The following is a 17715-nucleotide window of genomic DNA, read 5'->3' as shown; positions in this document are numbered from 1 at the left end:
CTGCAGCACCCAATAGGAGAATTTATATGCAGCAGGCACCCAAATGATGCACAGCTATTTTCTAAGTTAATACTCAGTGATTGGATTGTTGAAGAGAGCATACAAATTTGTAAATATTAGATCATTCCACACACGATTGTAACAGATGAAAATAATGAGAAGTCCTGAACAATCTCCAGAAGCTGTATCAGTGAATGTCTGATGGGCATTTGTGGGCCTTCAGTCTCCTTCATTCATATAGAAACTGCGTCCCTGGAATTGTGCCACCTTGAAACACAAAGGGCCAGGAGGTTATGTAAATGAGGATGCTTTTCCCCCAGCTGATCAAACAGGTTGGTAAAAGGGACTCTGTTCCAAGGGGTGGGAACAAGCTCTTCTGTAGAGTCATTGTTTTCCCCTCTTGTATTTCATGGATTCTTTCCCAAGAGGGTCAGTTTAAGTTGATTTTTTAGGGCAACAAAGCATTTCTCACTGATAACAGCGAAAATCCTCTTTGTCTTATTCTAGGCAAGTTAAGAGAAAAAATGTTAGCAATTAACTGCCATATCTGGCAACCCTAATTACTACTTGTAGAGGGAGACAGTATCCGGATAATTTAACAAAAAAACAAAAAAAAAGGAGGAAGGGAGGAGGAGAGGAAAGGAAGGAAGGAGGTGCTGGAGAGAGAAGAGAGAGGGAGGGGAAATTTTATCTGAATTGTCCAAAGCTATTAGGGGTGGGAGGAGCTGATTCCACAAGTGTAGAACCTAATCCAGAGTTCTTCAAACCATACCTGAGAAGCTGGTCCAGGAGAGGGCCCTGAAGCAAAATACTATTCAGAGGTTAGGAGGAGGAGGAGGCTGGCAGGAGAAAGTGAAGAAGCAGCAGGGAGACAGGGGAGAGTTTGGAGAGTGTGGTGTCCCAGAAGCTTAGTAAAGAAAGTGTTCCAAGAAAGAGTGAGTGACTTTGTGAAGGTCAAACAACAGCATATATGCTCTTGAATCCATATCTTGTCACTGTCATGGCCTGCCCAAATTGTCATGCACTGAGGCTATCTGGCTGCCCAGGCAAGGAATCCCTTTATCCTGCTGTAGAGCACCAAAGACCCCGAGCAAATTTCCCTGGGGCTCCGTGTCTTCATGCTGGATTCAGCTTCTCCTGGTGCCGTGGGTGCAGATGCAGATGGGGGGGGGGGGGGGGGGGGGGGGGGGGGGGCGCAAGCTGCATGCTCTTGCGTAGACTGAGCTGTAAAAGTTACGAAATCTTAGAAGTAAAAGTGGAAAAGGAGTCAGGGAGACTTTGGGAGCGTTTTGAAAACTATACCAATTTTATTTCTCCCAGAAGTTGGGAGACGTGGATTCCCCTTTGGGGCCGAAACTGGGCCTTCTTGAGAACTCCTGGAGCAGGCTCTTCAGTGCAGACACGTCAAGCAAATGCCCTCTCAACAGCCTGGGAGAAAACTGGGAAGGGACCTGAATGCAGGCATTTGGCGTCAGGAGCTCAGTATTCTTTTGTCATGCATGTTACTGTGTGCATGGCTACTCTGGGAAGAGCTGTCTCTTTACTTGGATGTGGATGAGAACCAAACGGCCTCTGGACAATCAGCAATCATCCTGTCACCGGAGGAGAGCCAGCCGTAGGGTGAAGTTGATGCTGCAGAAAACAGAACGGAAAGACATGTTTCAAAAAGGGTGGATGAGTGGGGAGGGGGCGATGATATGCTGCACCTTTGGGTGAAGCCAGCACTGAAGTCTGCATTCTCAGTTGCAGTTTCTGTCATGTGCAGTGTAATGAGGTTGGAGTGACACATGAGGAAAAATATTAGTACAGCGAGAGCTAAGCAAAAATCAAGTAACAGTGTAGGGCAGCCTCAGAGAAAACTGCGTGATTCTTGTGCATGAGAAAAAGATGCACCATAAGTAGTCCAGGCCTTTATGGTGCTTCTGTTTTCTACTTTATGTTGCAGTTTTTTGTGTGCTTGTCCAATCCTTTCCTCAGTGTAAATCCCCCAGGACAAGACCTCAGCTGCACTCATCCTTGACACCCCCGGACTTAGCAAAACTGTTCTCAGGGCCTCAGGGATGTTTGGCTCAGTAGTGGAAGGGGCATCTGGGCATAGAGAGCTCAGACCTGCTGGTGTGGATGGCCATGGGGACCAGCCCTGGGCTTCTCCAAGCATGTGTCCTACCCTTTCTATGGAATTCAATTCGGTGCAGCTCACACCCCAGATTAGGCTCAGGGGAGACCACCTTCCCTCTTTTCTGCTCTCTCAGACTAATAACACACCTGTGCTGACCATATTTACAGAAATAGAAATCAGGGCATTTGGGCTAAGAAATTGAAGTTTCCTAGTAGGAAAAACAGGGCAGAATGTTTGAAGTAGGGACAGTGCTGGTCACATAGAGGGTTATACTCACCGTTCAATCACTACTCTAAACGCAGTTGGACCCCTTCTGAGGGAGGAACTCCGAGAAGGAAGCACGCACTCCTGCCCCAAATCCCAGGCCTGGACCCCGGCTCAGATTTGCCACGTGGTAGGACTTGCCCTGACAGTGCCAATCCCTGCGGTGCAGCACCCTGACTCTCAGGAAGGGGTCTCTGATGTTTTGTTGGGCTTTTCATACTGCAAGCCCCACCTAGCCTACAACATGAGAGGCCTCCTGCCTCAGAGGCGAAAATCTACTGTGCAAACCTCTGCATCCCACAAAAGAGGTCTCCTCTCTGTGGGTTGAGAAATTACCAGAAAAGAATCAGGCTTCGGTGGAAAAGTAGGGACCCCAGATTGTAATGTAAGGCCCTGGGACTGGAGGGACACACACACTTGATTTCACATAAAGAAAACCGATTCTGGTGTTTGAGGAGGGAATAGAAATAAAGAGAAGGGAATGGTGAGGAGCAGAGGGAGCCCTCAGCACCCTGGAAGTGGGGCTCCCAAGTCGGTCAAGGCCATCGCTGCCCACCCTCTTTGACCACTACAGTTCCCTTCCTCCATTCTTTTGAACCAAACACACTGGAGGTTCCCACTGTGCAAATAATACTGCTCAAATGAGTCACTTACTCCTGCTGGCACTTTCCTGCTGACTCAGTTTTTATCTGAAAGAGCCCAGGAGCCTGTCATAAGTAATTATAGTGAAAACAGCAAACACACATAGCACTTACTGTGCCAGGTGTTGGACCATGCTGTGCCATAAATTAACCCATTTCATCCTTACAACAACCTGTGCTTTCTCACTATCTTACAATGAAGAAACTAAGGCACAGAGAGGTTGAGTAACTTGCCCAAGGTCACACAGCTTGCAAGTCATAAAGAATTGACCCAGAAAGACTGGCTCTAGAGTCCATGCTTTTAAGCATTAAATGGGACTTGTCCACATTTCTAAAAGAGTCATTATATCTCCTGTTCCCATGGTGGTCAAATAAGGCTTATCTAGTCTTGTTCTAATACTTCCTTCTCTTCAGGAATAAAAGAACCCATCCTAGGTTCTTTAAGCAGAATAAGAATTTATTAAAGGGGCTCAAAGAAGTTTGGTGAGAGAATCAGGCTTTGAAATTTGGGACATGGGGACAATAGCAGGGGACCTCCCGGGACTGCTTGGAGGCGGAGTGCCATGTCTGGTGCTGGCATCACAGGCATCATCTACAGCGCCACTCTGGCCCTGGAAGCTCAGTCTCTTCACTCATCACTCTCACCAGCTGCTTCCTCATGATTTCCCCTCAAACTGAAGTCATAGGCTGGTCCATCTAATTGGCAAAGCCTAGGTCACAAGCCACCACAGCTGGGGAAGTGGGCAGCTGAGGTCTAATTTCCACTTGGGGAAGGCAGAACTCGTAACCTGGGCTCTCCTGCATGGGGAAGGCTCTGCAAAATGTGTTGCACACAGAATGTTCGTATCAGCAGTCTTCACGATCGCCCCATGCTGGACACAACCCAGGTGCCCATCCACATCAGAACAGCTACATCCACTGAGATATAGTGATGCAGTGGGATAACACACAGCAATGAAATGAATGAGATACACTGCAGGAAAGAGTCTAGATAAATCTCCCAAACATTATGTTGAGAAAAATAGCCCAACACTAAAGATTGTGTGGTATATGGTTCCATTTATACAAAACTAAAGTGCAGGCTAAACTAATGTATGGTGATGGAAATCAGAACAGGGATAACCTCTGGAGATTACTCACTGGGTGGGAGTAGGAGAGAGCCTTCTAGGGTGGTGACATTTTCTAAATCATGATGTATTTGCTGGTTACATAGTTGTTTTCCTTTATAAAAATTTAAAGTGCTATCTGCTTATGAAGTGCACACTTTTCTCATATGTGTGTTTTATTTCTACTTAAAATTTTACTTATAAATAGATGCTGGGCATCTACATAATGACAAATTTTTTTACTTATAAATAGATGCTGGGCATCTACATAATGACAAATAACACCAACTGTCCTGTTGCCGTCCTAAGTGATTAAGCAAGGAGATCATTTTGCATGCATCCATCTCATGCTCAGAACCTTCGGAGCCTCCTGACACTCAGAGCTAGCACACCTGAGGAGGCAGCACTATTTTATAGGAACGCTGCGGGTGGCGTGATGCTGTTAGGCATAACATCCAGCCCCTGAATCTGTCCTGCAAGAGTCTTTCCAGCCCAGCCTCACCCCTATGTCCTGGTCTGTACTTGCCTGTCTTTATCCTGGAGTTGGCCCTGCTTTCTCTGGGAGGGTTCCTCCCGGGAATTGTGGGGAACCCAGTCTTTCTGCGTGGCCCACTAAGCCCTACCTCCACCCTGAGGCCTTCTACCTTGAACCAGAGGCCCCCTCTGAATTCTACTACAATTAGGGTTAGTAAAATCTACTCGCCAACCAATTTTGTATTCCAAGCAACCTTTTTTGAAGTACAACTTTCCTTTTTTTGTGTCAGTAACTTTTGTGTTTTTAATATTTCATCTTACTAATCAGATTGTAGACTCTTTGAAGAGTGATCATAACTGATTGATCTATGCTGTATTTTTTCTGCAAGGCATTGTACAGGGCCTCGCCTGGGCAGGGAGTGTTTGGTAATATAGAAACATGGATTTTGGCAAAAAGTTCATGCTCAAGGCTCAAAGTTCAAAGTTCAAATCCCAACTCTGCTATTTGCTGTCTGTGATTCAAGGGAGATAGGCAACTTCTCAGGATCATAAAGCTTCCTTGAACAGGTAATGATAGTATGCTTAGCCCAGGAGACGAAGTGCACCAGGCATGTTAGGCATAGTTAATAATATCTTTTCGTTCTTGTTTTTAATTCTATAGCACTTTGAAAAGTTCCCTAGGAATCACAGTCTCAGAACACGAAGATGAGGAGCCTGACCTCAGACCTGGGAAAGAAGGAGATTTGCTGGGTAAAGTTCAAGGGAGAGGAAAGGTGGCCGGAAGGAACCTGTTCACACCTCTCCCGTGGGCACCAGGCCCTACATCGAGCATTATTATCAATCTGACCCTGCCTAGCACCTCTCAGAATTTATATAGAAATTCAATTGACCAAATACTATTAGCATTTTTAGGGTTTGGCTAACTTTAAGTTTTGATTTTTACCAAGCCTAGCTGTGGCCCATCCACAGCAGCATGAAAATTAAACTGCTCTTCCAGCAGAGGAGAAATGTCACCACTGAAACCGTTTTTTCCAATGATCGATGGACATAATCCTGTTGTCAGCAGAGGCCAGAGCACAAGTAATTTGAACTGAGGAAGACAAGCCTGGGTGAGACTCCTCAGTAAATATCTGGGGAGCAAAATGCAAGATCGAGAAGCTCCCCGATAAATGTCACCTGAGCAAGGAAGGCAAAGCACCACAGAGCCTCCCAAAGCTCCAGAGACAGCACACCTGAGGCAGCACTGTTTTCTGTAAATGCTGGGGTGGAATGATAGTGTTAGGCATAAAATCAATCTCCAGCTCTAAAGTCAAACACATCATGGTTCAAATCCGCCACTTACCAAAGTAAGGCTTTGGGCAACTCTATGAGCTGGCACCTCAGAATCCACTGCAAATATGTCCATGAATATCCTAATCTGCAAGTAGGGATGATGATAATGACACTGACATCATAGGTTTGTTGCAAGGATTAATGTATATAAATCTCGAGCACAGTGCTGGGGACATAGTATGTATTCATTAGTTAGCTATTATTACTTTATTCACATAATAGTTCTACCCTATTATTCTAAGACCACAATTGCTGGTCTTAGCCAAAATGCCAAGAAATCAGCAGAAGTCTCAATTATCTAACAACCTCCTTCCCTTGATCAATCTTTAACCATTGCTACCCTCATCTATATATATAAAAGCCAAGTGACTGAACAACTGGAAAAACTGGTAGCTATGACGTGCACTGCAGCCGGCCAACCGGCCTGATTGGGGGTGGGGCTGGCTGGCCAACCTCCTGCGGCCCCTCCCCCTCTCTGGCCTGACCCCGATCAGGGCGGGCCGGCCACACCCCACCCTTGCCGGCCACACCCCACCCGTGCACGAATTCATGCACCAGGCCTCTAGTTCTTTTATAATAGACAATAAAGCATTTCCTGTTTGATAGCGTCACTAGATTGCCAATGCTGGGGACAAGCTCAATTTCCTGGGAGGACCATCTGGCATTGCCCCAGCTATACTTTAGACCCAGGAATATTGCCTAGAAGTTGGCACAGGAGTATGTTTCATTTTCTCCTGCAGAATTCAATACTCATATTTCATTCAAATAATAGTTCTGCTCTGCTTTAGTGCTGGAATCCAATGTGAAAATTGGGATTGGAACGCACATTCATTTTATAAAATTGTGGTCTCTATGTCTAAGGCTTGACCCAGTTCATAAATTCCATGATGCTTCTATTAACAAGGCAATGTGAACCAGAGAGATTAAAAAGGAACCCATAAGCCCAGGCTGGTAGAGGAATAACTTCAGAAGACTCAAGCCTGAGAGTTGTTACACTGTGTAGCATATGCATTTTCATTTGCTTTTGTTGGCATGCATTGTGTGAAGTTAACTGTCAATGAGTTTATTTATATGACTCTTTGGGTGTATAACTGCTGATATCTACTGCTGTGATCCTTATTTATGACAGAATTATTCCTGTTGGTAAGTGTAGCAAATTTTCACTCAGAGTATATCTACGTGTGTGCTATTTTATATGTAAATATAAAAATATCAAAATCTGCTGATTTCTTGGCATTCTGGCTAAGACCAGTTGTCCCCAGTTGTCAAGAAGAGATAAGACAAATTGTTAACATTTATTAAGTCCTCACTATGCACCAGGCACTGTTCTAAGCACTTCCACACAAGAACCCTGGGAGGAAGCCACTGTTATTGTCATCCTCATTTGTCAGCGGATAAAACTGAGGCACAGCTAAGGAACAGTAAGAGCTAAGAGTGAACCCTGGTTGTCTGGGAGGAGGCCACAGGTAGTCACTGCATCATGCCTGCCTTGCAAGGTGAAGGGACAGGAGGCAATAAGCCCTAACAGAGCCTCCCTAGATCCACTCTCATCCTCTGCTGCTCGAGCCAATGATCCCCTTTTTGTCCAGCAAGTTGTTATCCTCAGGTCAGTGCTCAGGGTCATAGAAGGTCAAAACTGCGAGGAGTATGAGGAGCACGTGCTCCATCACCTCAGGAAAATGAGAAAACTGAGGTCTCGTGACTTACACAAACGAGCCATGGGCTTCTAACATCTCCACAGCCTCCTGCCCCACTGCTTCCTCTCACAAAGCTCTGACATCTAGACTGAAACATGCTCTGACCCTCCTGCTCCCAAGGCCTCCCTGTCTCCCGTCTGTCTGAATTCTGTCATCCATCTAGTTTCTTCTCTCTGTGAAGCTTGTGCAGATCCCTGCAGCCCACAGCACTCTCCCCTCTGGATCACCCTAGCACTGTCTCTATCAACCAGCTGCATTCAGAGGCTGTCTACTGGGGTCTTTAGTGTTGGTATTTAACTCTAGTCTCTATTCCTCTCATGTACCGCATCCTTGATGCCCATTTTGACTAAGTTTCTTGAAGGGTGGGGTTTTCTCTTTGTTTTTCCTTTGCTCTGGCTCTGGGTCCAGTGATGCTCAGACCTTCCAGCCTCATTCAGGAGTGGGGAAAATCCAGGCACTGGGCAGCCCTGTGACAGACAAGCTGCCGTTTGGGAACGTGATATTTCCTCTCTGCACACCGGGCCATTGCACAACCTAGATGTGTCACTGTAAATCTTCACTGAATGAACAGCTCTAACATTATCAAAGTTCATCAACTCCTTTCCTTTACAATACAGATGTCAAGAACCGCATGGAAAAAAAAAAGGTATTGTCAGGAAACCTGATGGCCATTAGGAAACATTAGATATGGGAAGTAGTGTCCCGAATCCAAAATGTTGGATGAAATTCTGTATTAGGCCATGTAAGTAAATGAACAAACGTCCGGTCTTTCCCAGTCAGAAGGAAAACGCTCCATTTTTCAGGGTCGTCTATAAGTCAGGCACCCTACTGAGTAACAAAGTAAGGATTGTTTCATTTTACAGGTGAGGGGGGTGACACCCATAGAGGGTGGGTGACTAGCCCGGGATAACACAAGTAGGAATTGATAGAAGGCACATGGCCAATTAGCAGGCACTCAGAATACTATGTCATACCCATTTTTAAACAATACAGCAAGCAAATCATATCATCAATAGTTTGTATAGGTTTACTCCATTATGCCTCTCTTGAACTTGTCTTAATGCAAATCACAGCAAATATTCTTTTATTGATACAGGTTTCAATTATTCTACAATGGAAACAACTTATTTTTCTAATTAGAAGAGTAGATGTTGAGTATACTTTACCACAATTTTTAAAAACCACCAAAAAAATACATATTCACTACAAAAGCAAACAAATATAGTACCACAAATATAATGAGCAGAACAAAAATCACTAGTAATCCTCTTCTAACTAGTAATAACTGATTAATAATAAAGGGCTTTCTTTTTTAGTTTTAATTTATATATTTTCAATTACAATTTACATTCACTATTATTTTTGTATTAGTTTCAGGGGTACAGCATAGTGATTAGACAATCATATACTTTATAAAGTGTTCCCATCTGATATTTCCAGTACCCACCTGGCACCATACATAATTATTACAATATTATTGACTATATTCCCTATGCTGTACATTACATCCCTGTAACTATTCAGTAACTACCAGTTTGTACTTCTTAATCCCTTCAGCTTTTTCACCCAGTCTCCTGACCCCCTCCCTTCTGGCAATCGTCAGTCCAGTCTCTGCATCTATGTGTCTGTTTTAATTTCGTTTGTTGGTTTATATTGTTCTGTAGATTCCACATATAAATGAAATCATAGGGTATTTGTTTTTCTCTGACTTATTTCACTGAGCATAATATCTCCTAGGGTCCATCCATGCCTTCACAAACGGTAAGATTTCATTTTTTTTTTTTACAGCCAAGTAATGTACAACAACTTTTTTATCCACTCATCTATTGATGAGCACTTGGATTGCTTTCAGATTTTGACTATTGTAAATAATGCTGCAATGAACATAGGGGTGCATATATTCTTTTGAATTAGTGTTTTGGGTTTTTGTTGTGTTTTTTTTTTTGGGGGGGGGGGTTGGTGTTTTTTTGTTTGTTTGTTTGTTTTTGGATAAATACCCAGAAGTGGAATCACTGGGTCGTAAGGGAGTTCCATTTTTTTGAGGCTGCTCCATTCTCTTTTCCATAGTGGCTGCACCAATCTGCATTCCCCACAACAGTGCACGAGGGTTCAAAAAGTGTTTGTGATTTTTTAAAATGGAAAAATGACTCTGTTTAGGGGAGTGGGCAAGCATCCAATCGCAGAACTTCTGTAATTGCTTTTTGGTGCCAGTGGCCTTGGTGAACACAAAGCCTGCTCAGAAACGGGCACTCCAACTATGATGAGAAAGATTTCATTTGGTGTCCACTTCATTATTGGTGATCCTCCAAATCCCTTTGGAATTGGTGGCATATTTTAGCTATACAGACAGAGAGAAAGCAAGGGAGGCCTTTCATAGGAGAAGAGCAAGGGACAGGCACGCTTGTCAGAGGTAGGGAGCTGTATATTTGGCCTCTAACATTTACCTGTTTACATAAGTTCAAATAGAGATTTTCCTTAAGACAAAGCTGAGGATGAGGGTGGTTACAGGGCATGTTTGGCAACAGGGCTCCGATTGGGGTTGAAGCCCAGGTAGGAAATTCCCCAAGAATGAACTCAGTTACATCACTGGCTTGTGTGGGGCCATATCTGGCTGGAGAGACAGTTTTTTGTTCCACATAAACTGTGCAAGAAGGAAGGCATCCAAAGAAAGAGAAAGTTCTGAGTGGGTTTTTTTTCCTCTGTGGACCTACTTAAAAGAAATTCAGCTACGTCAACACACAGATAAAAATCTTCACCATCTTTGAGTAGGAAGGCCAAGAGCACTTATGTTTGTATTCCTGATATTGCTATAGCACAGTACAGTCAACACCTGTGTGCCAGTCAAGGGCCTGAAGTGAACCAGGTGTGACAGACGTGAGCTCCTCTGACAGTTGGTGCTGGGGTTGGCCTGAGCCCCGGTTGCGGAGCCAGCTTCTAATCATTTTGATTGAAAGCACTTACTAGAAAGTTTCTGAATGCAGATTAATATGCATGCAGCAACTTTCGCTCTTGCTTTTGTTAATGTAAGTAATTGGTGTGGGAATTTTTAGAAGTTTTATTTTGCTTCTTAAAACTAACACTACTTGAGGCCAGACATTTTTCTAAGAGCTTCATATACATTACCCATTCAATTTCCAGAGTAACCCAATGATCTAGGTGCTATTATTAAGCCATTTTACACATGAAGAATTGAGGCCCAGAGAAATTAAGTAACTTGCACAAAACCACACAACACAGAAATGACTGTCCTTTGAGTCAGGATGCAAATCCAGATGTTCTGACCCCAGAGCCTATGCTCTTAACCACATGAGGGAACTACATGTGGTGGGGCCATCTTTCCACCAGTGTAGGAATGGGGTGAATCTGAATTACTTTAATATTTTTTTAAATGTCAGGAACTCCAGAAAGTGAACATGAATATATATCAATAAAAATCAATGCAATCATAGGAAGCTGCAAGTGGGGTGATCAAGTGGTCAGTTTGTAAGCTGGTTCCACCCACCCTGCATGGAGAGCCACTTCTTTTTTATTTACTGTTCCTGGGTCCCCGTTACTTAACTAGCTCTCTCCAACTCTGTCCCTCCAAATATATTTGACAATTTGTAATCACACATTATCACATTATCACAAATATAAAATAGCATTTTACTGTGAAAAAAAATAGATCTAAATTGAAACTTCTGGACATTTCTCACATTATTCCTTATGATTTACTCTTTGAAATGATGGAATTTATGAGCAAAATCTCTGCCAAATCAGCCTGCCCATTCTTTCCCCTTGCTTCACTTCCTATAGTTTCTAAAGAAGACTATTCTGCAAAACGCCCCCCCCCCCGCCCCTTACTTATGCTGAAATTGGCTCCCTGCCCCTTCTCACTCTTCTCCCCCTAGGTCACACAAGTTGTTCAACCCTTGGCTTAAGCACATCACTGTTTTACCCAAGTTCTCTCCTCCCTACTCTCCCCTGAGTCCAACATTCTGGGGTTACCTTCTCCCCTTTGTCCTCTTCTATTCCCAGGTGATTTACTCATTCTCAGTCATTCTATTCCTCCTTCACCTTTTTCTTCCCTACCCCATTTCCATAGAAAACCCCTCCCACAGAGGTTCTTCATTCTCTCTATAAGCCAACCAGACCTTTTTCTCCCGTGTTTGCTGCTGTATTCTCTGAGCCTAGAGCAGCACCTGTCACCTGGTGACAATCAGTAGTCTTCTGTTCCACTAATGAAAGGACCAAAGGAAACTAAAGCCATGACTGCTCCATTAAATCAAAAGTGGCTGTGATACAACTGTCTCAGGCAAGAATAACGCCATAATGTTTTTCACTTCTTAAACCTTTCTTATTTAATTATCAGCATTTTTGACCTAATAATTAAAAAGCAAGCTCATTGTCTCTGGCCGGGTAGCTCAATTGGTTAGTTAGGGCGTTATCCTGCTACTCCAAGATTGTGGGTTTGATCCCAGTCAGGGCACAAGAATCAACCAATAAATGCATAAATAAGTGGAACAACAAATTGATGTCTCCCTTCGCTCAGATCAATAAGGATAAATTTAAAAAATAATGCTTATTGAAGAATATTTTGAAACTATGTCAGCTGTTTATTATAAAGGGAAACATATAATAAAGAAATACATGCCATTTGTCCTTCCACTGTTGGAATTATCATGAGTAGTTCTCTACACCTTCATCTAGTTAAAATTGTTTTTCCTTGACAATCAGCGTTCAACAAATGTTTTTTTAAAAAGCCTTTTCCTTATTCAATTGCACTGCTTTTCTGGCTACTTAAGAATAGCAATAGTCTGCTCTTAACCATTGCAATGTACAGAATTTTAGTTGTTTCCTGGGTGAAACAGGTTTTATTTATTAACCTAGAAACCTAAGTGCCCCTCCTTAACCTTGTTTCCATGGGGAAATACATTTCAGGTAATCAGCTGGTACACAGACTGTTAGAAACCAAGCTGACTGTCCACCATTGGCTGTCTGGAACATCAAGGGCCTATGATTTTTGTCACACAATATGCAGCAACAAAGCAGTTAAATGTGCTTTTCATTTCCACGTGACCACCTTCTCCCAAGCACAGATGCTTCAAGGTTTTTGTGAGCTGATGGAAGAATGGAAATGCTCCAACAACAAAAAATCACAGTAAGTCAACAAGGTGAAATAACCATTAAACTCCTTAAGAGCTCAGCGTGTTAGTACATCCAAAGAAATTTTATGGAACAATATGCAGAAACATATTTTTTTAGTAAAACTTTTCTGATTCAAGGCATAAATCTAAGAAAGAATGCAAAGAACTCAGTGGTGCCGAGTAGCAACAAAATTTGGACTACAGGCAGTCTAACTATAAAACAGAGAGGATATAAAAAGTGGAGAAAAACTGCAAATACAGTCAATTACTATCCAATTTATACTAGGCAAATTATAATTAGATAATACAAATTAAAAATACAAATTCGTTTTGATTACTATAAATTTGGACCATTCAAGAAAAAACTATATTAGCTTAACAGCAATTTAACCGTTCTTAGTGGAATTTTTCAAAATAGCTACTAGGATTGGTTTAAATAATTGTAAAAGTTTTGTAGATTTCTCTCTTATTTACAAGGTGAAAATAAGTACTTGGTAGCACAGACAATAAAAAGGAAGACCACGTATCAAAGCAACATTTTTTAGCAAAAGTGAAATATATGTAAAATGGAGATAAAAAAGAAAGTAGTATTAAAAGAGTTGAGATATTTGTTTCAGAAGCCTGAAATTAAAGTAACATTCCTACATAATGTCCAGAAGTCACAGTCCGCTATGACAACAACAAAAAAGATACTTAGAAAAATTAAAGAATGATCATATTTCTGAGACCTTTTCTAGGATACACAAACATAGACATAAGAAAAAGATTAAAAATAGCAAAACATAGTGTGTGAAATAGAAAAGTAAAATAAAAACAAGGGACATCTGGAAATAATGGATAACAGAATGCCCAAATGGAGGCTGTTCAAAGAAATTATGAAACGACCAAACTTACGCTGAGCATTTAGATACCTTCTTGCCTAAATCCACGATTTACCCTGTGGTGGTTGCTGCTGCCCATGACAGTGATGGGGAGGAAAATCCTTGCCTCAGAGTGACACTCAGAACACTCCTTGAGGCTAAGCCACGAGGTCCCACGCACTCGTTTATGTGGCAGCCGTGTGCTACGTGCTGCTGAACCAGCTCCGACTCCTGGTGACCCTGTGAATGAGTCTCAGCTCCTGTAGACTCGTGCCTGTGGCTTCTTATGTCATGTGTGGTCTTCCTCTTGTCCTGCTGCCTTGTTTTCCTCAGCACTGTTGTCTTCTCCAAAGAACTCTGGCTTCTCATGATGTTCCTGAAGCAGGACAGTTTCAGTTTAGTCATTTTTGCCTCCAGCAATATTGCAGCGTTAGAATACAATATAACAGTGAGTGCTCAAGACAATGGCATTGGTAGCTCTTCTGGCTTGACTATCTTTTGTTGGAAAAATCTCATAATGAGGTTTGGTGGTTAAAAAAAGTATTTCCCCATTGTGGGGAAACACTAGGCCCAGGTAGCTTCTGGTACTACCTAGAGAAACAGGACCCTAAACCAGATGGCCACAGGGAGAGCTGCTTTCGGTGCATACACCAAAGAGGAACTTCATTAAGGTTAGAGCTGCACTTGGGAGCCAAATTAAGTAAAACCTCCACTGTAGCTTAAAAAAAAACCCAAGGCCTATCCAGGGCAATCATAAAGGTGAACCCCTGGTGAAACAGGCCAAGTGAGCAATGCTCTGTCCACACATGTTGTATCCGTTAGGATGCTTTTAGCAGCGGGCAATAGATAAATCAGACTTACGGCTTAAACTATAAGGACATTAGTAGTTCACTAAGAAGCCCAGGTAGGCACTCTGAAGGTTTATTCGGTGGTTCCATTATGTCATCAAGAACCCCAGCTCTTTTTATCTGGGATTCCACTGCTCTAAGCACATTGGTGTGAATCCTCACCGTCACACTTCCAAGTATCACATTGTTACTTTACAGCTTTCAAAAGCTAAAAGTGGAAGAAAGTGGACAAAAACAACTTTCTCTTTGCATGTTGCTCTTCCCAGAAAGGAAAAATTTCCCCTGAATTCTCCAGCAGATTCCCTTTAAATCTCCTGGTTCCAAACTGAGTTACATATTTATCCTTAGATCAATTCCTCTCGATGAGTAATGGAGTTGCTATGATTGGCTTAGACCAGTGGTTGGCAAACTCATTAGTCAACAGAGCCAAATATCAACAGTACTTCTTCAAAATAGACTTGCCCAGGCCAAAAACCGACTTCTGCGCATGGGCCAAAAAGTTTCCATCGCACTGTATGTGCGCCCGCACGTGGTATTTTGCGCAAGAGCCACACTCAAGGGGCCAAAAAGCCGCATGTGGCTCGCGAGCCGCAGTTTGCCAACCACGGGTAGACTAACAAAACTATTAGTTGGGCACATTGTTGGGGTTGAGCACATTACAGCTAGAATGAAGTTGGGATTCTGTTATCAAGGAAGTCAGAGGAAATTATGTAAATCTGGCCTTTGGGGAAGGGTAAATAGGTTAAAACGCCTAAGCAAAATGTTATACAGATGACATGAATGTTAATGTTGTTATGTGGATGGAAACATGCAACAGTAAGACGAGGCTAAGTAATGCTGCAGGAACAAACAGCCCCAAGTAAACAGGAGTTTATTTCCTGCTCATGTTACATGTTTATCATGGGTCTGCTCCAACTTGGGTCTACTCACAGACCCAGGCTCATAAAGCAGCTATGGGATGCTGTTGGTCTTGTAACATAGGAATAAAAGACATGGTGAAACAAATGCTGGTTCTCCATGTGTCTGCTCACATGTGACACGTCATTCAGCTCACAATTTGCCTAAAGCAGATCATTTGGCTGCGTATGAGTTCAATAACCAGGGAAATCGTCCTGTAGGAAGGTGAGCTCGAGGAGGGGCAACAAATATTTTAAATGATAATTCAACCTACCAAAAAGATGGAATGTGTCATTTAGCCATTATTCATTTCACTATGGTCACGTACAGTTGTGACTCAGCATTAAGCTTTTGTTGAATTTTTCTATTGCCATTAAGAGCATAATAGCCACACCTTACCATTTACCTTATGATGATAAGCCACCTGAAGAACCAAGTAAACATACAATAGCATTTGTTTTCTTCTTATATTAAAATTTTTACAATAAACAACAAAACTATATCAAGAACAATATAAAACAGCCATAAAAATTCCATTTACTGAGTTCAATCTCCCCTTTTCCCTCCTCAGCTCTAAGACCTCGCAAGTGCAGAGAGGATTTTTAACTGTCCTCCTAACATTTCAGGTTCTCCTTCTTATCTAGAATTGGGCTGGCTCAAGGGATATTTCTGAAACAACCACAAGAGCCTATTCTTTCCCAGTTCAGATATGGCTTACTTGGAAAAAAGCATAACATTTTATTATTGAGAAGCTCATTTATCCTGGGAACAAATTCCACACCTTCTAAATCTCTACTGTAGTCCTCCCAGGACACAGCCTGATCAAGTCCTTGCAAAGCAATGGAGCCCAGAGCATTCTTTCCTTCACATTTGGCTTTTGTATCTTCAGGAGAAGAATCATGTAATTATGTAACTATCTGTGATTTTCCTGTAATTAATTATGGGAGGAAATACTGCTTTTTGTGTTGCCCAGGGCTTGGCAGAAGCATTTAAATCAAGCTTTTTGCACTTAGAGTTTATTTTAATTTATTTTGTGATTGAGTTCTATGGCAACATATTATGCAGAAATCATAAATGACTATTTTTTACTCTTTGTTCTTAAGAGAACTCAAGGTGAACTTAAATAGGACACACATAAGACATTTTCCCAGTATTTCTAAATCAAGACCTGTGTAAAGCAACATTATCTGATCTATTAATTTTTATTGTGTAAAATATACATAAAAATATATATATACATAAAATTTGCCATTTTAACCATTTGTAAGTGTATATAGTTCAGTAGCATTGGTACATTCATATTGTTGTGCAACCATCACCACTATCCATCTCTAGAACTTTTTCCATCCCAAACAGAAGTTCTGTACCTATTAAACAATAACTCCCCATTACTCCAATCTCTGAACCACCATTCTACTATGAATTTGACTGCTCTGGGCACTTCATTTAAGTGGAATCATACAATATGTGTCTTCTTTTATGCAGCTTATTTCACTTAGTAAAATGTCTTCAGGATTCATCCATGTTGTAGCATGTGTCAGAATTATCTTCATTTTTAAGTCTATTAACTTTGATATTTATGGATATTTCCTGACATTTTTGTTACTGATTTTTAGTTCAATTCCACTTTAGTGAAAGAACATATTTTGTATTATTTTAATTCTTTTAAATTTGTTAAGGTTTGTTTTATGGCCTTTCATGGTCAATATTACACATGCACTTGAACAAAATATATATTCTACTATTTTGGAGTGGAATCCTATCTAATACAAGAGAAATATGCAAATTGACCACCACTCCAACACACAAGATGGCCACCCCCATGTGGACACAAGCTGGCTGGCAGGGGAGGGCAGTTAGGGGGGACCAGGCCTACAGGGGAGGGCAGTTAGAGGTGACCGAGCCAGCAGGGGAGGGCAGTTAGGGGGGACCAGGCCTACAGGGGAGGGCAGTTAGAGGTGACCGAGCCAGCAGGGGAGGGCAGTTAGGGGAACAAGGCCTGCAGGGGAGGGCAGTTGGGGAGGACCAGACCGGCAGGAGAGAGCAGTTGGGGGGAACCAGGCCAGCAGGGGAGGGCAGTTAGGGAGGACCAGCCCTGCAGGGGAGGGCAGTTGGGGGGAGCAAGGCCTGCAGGGGAGGGTAGTTGGAGGGGACCAGGCCGGCAGGGGAGGGCAGTTAGGGGTGACCGGGCCAGCACGGGAGGGAAGTTAGGGGCAATTGGGCCAGCAGGGGAGTAGTTAGGTGCTGATCAGGCTGGCAGGGGAGTGGTTAGGGGCAATCAGGCTGGCAGGCAGGTGAGCGGTTGGGAGCCAGCAGTCTTGGATTGTGAGAGGGATGTCCGACTGCCCGTT

At 42.7% G+C, this 17715-nt stretch overlaps 1 long non-coding RNA gene across 1 annotated transcript in view; it reads right to left on the bottom strand.

The window, feature by feature from the left end:
* Positions 1-1255: 1255 nt before the first annotated feature.
* LOC106728309 overlaps positions 1256-17715 on the bottom strand; it is an 18724-nt gene continuing 2264 nt past the window's right edge. The window contains exons 2-3 of the long non-coding RNA XR_001364590.1: positions 13654-13995; positions 1256-1632 (exon numbers count right to left, since the gene is read on the bottom strand). This is a non-coding gene — a long non-coding RNA (uncharacterized LOC106728309). The remainder of the gene's footprint in view (positions 1633-13653; positions 13996-17715) is intronic.

Source organism: Myotis brandtii, unplaced genomic scaffold (genome assembly GCF_000412655.1).
Source record: "Myotis brandtii unplaced genomic scaffold, ASM41265v1 scaffold115, whole genome shotgun sequence".
NCBI lineage: Eukaryota > Metazoa > Chordata > Mammalia > Chiroptera > Vespertilionidae > Myotis > Myotis brandtii.
Note: the sequence above shows the minus strand (reverse complement) of the source record. Positions and strands in the feature narration are given on the sequence as shown.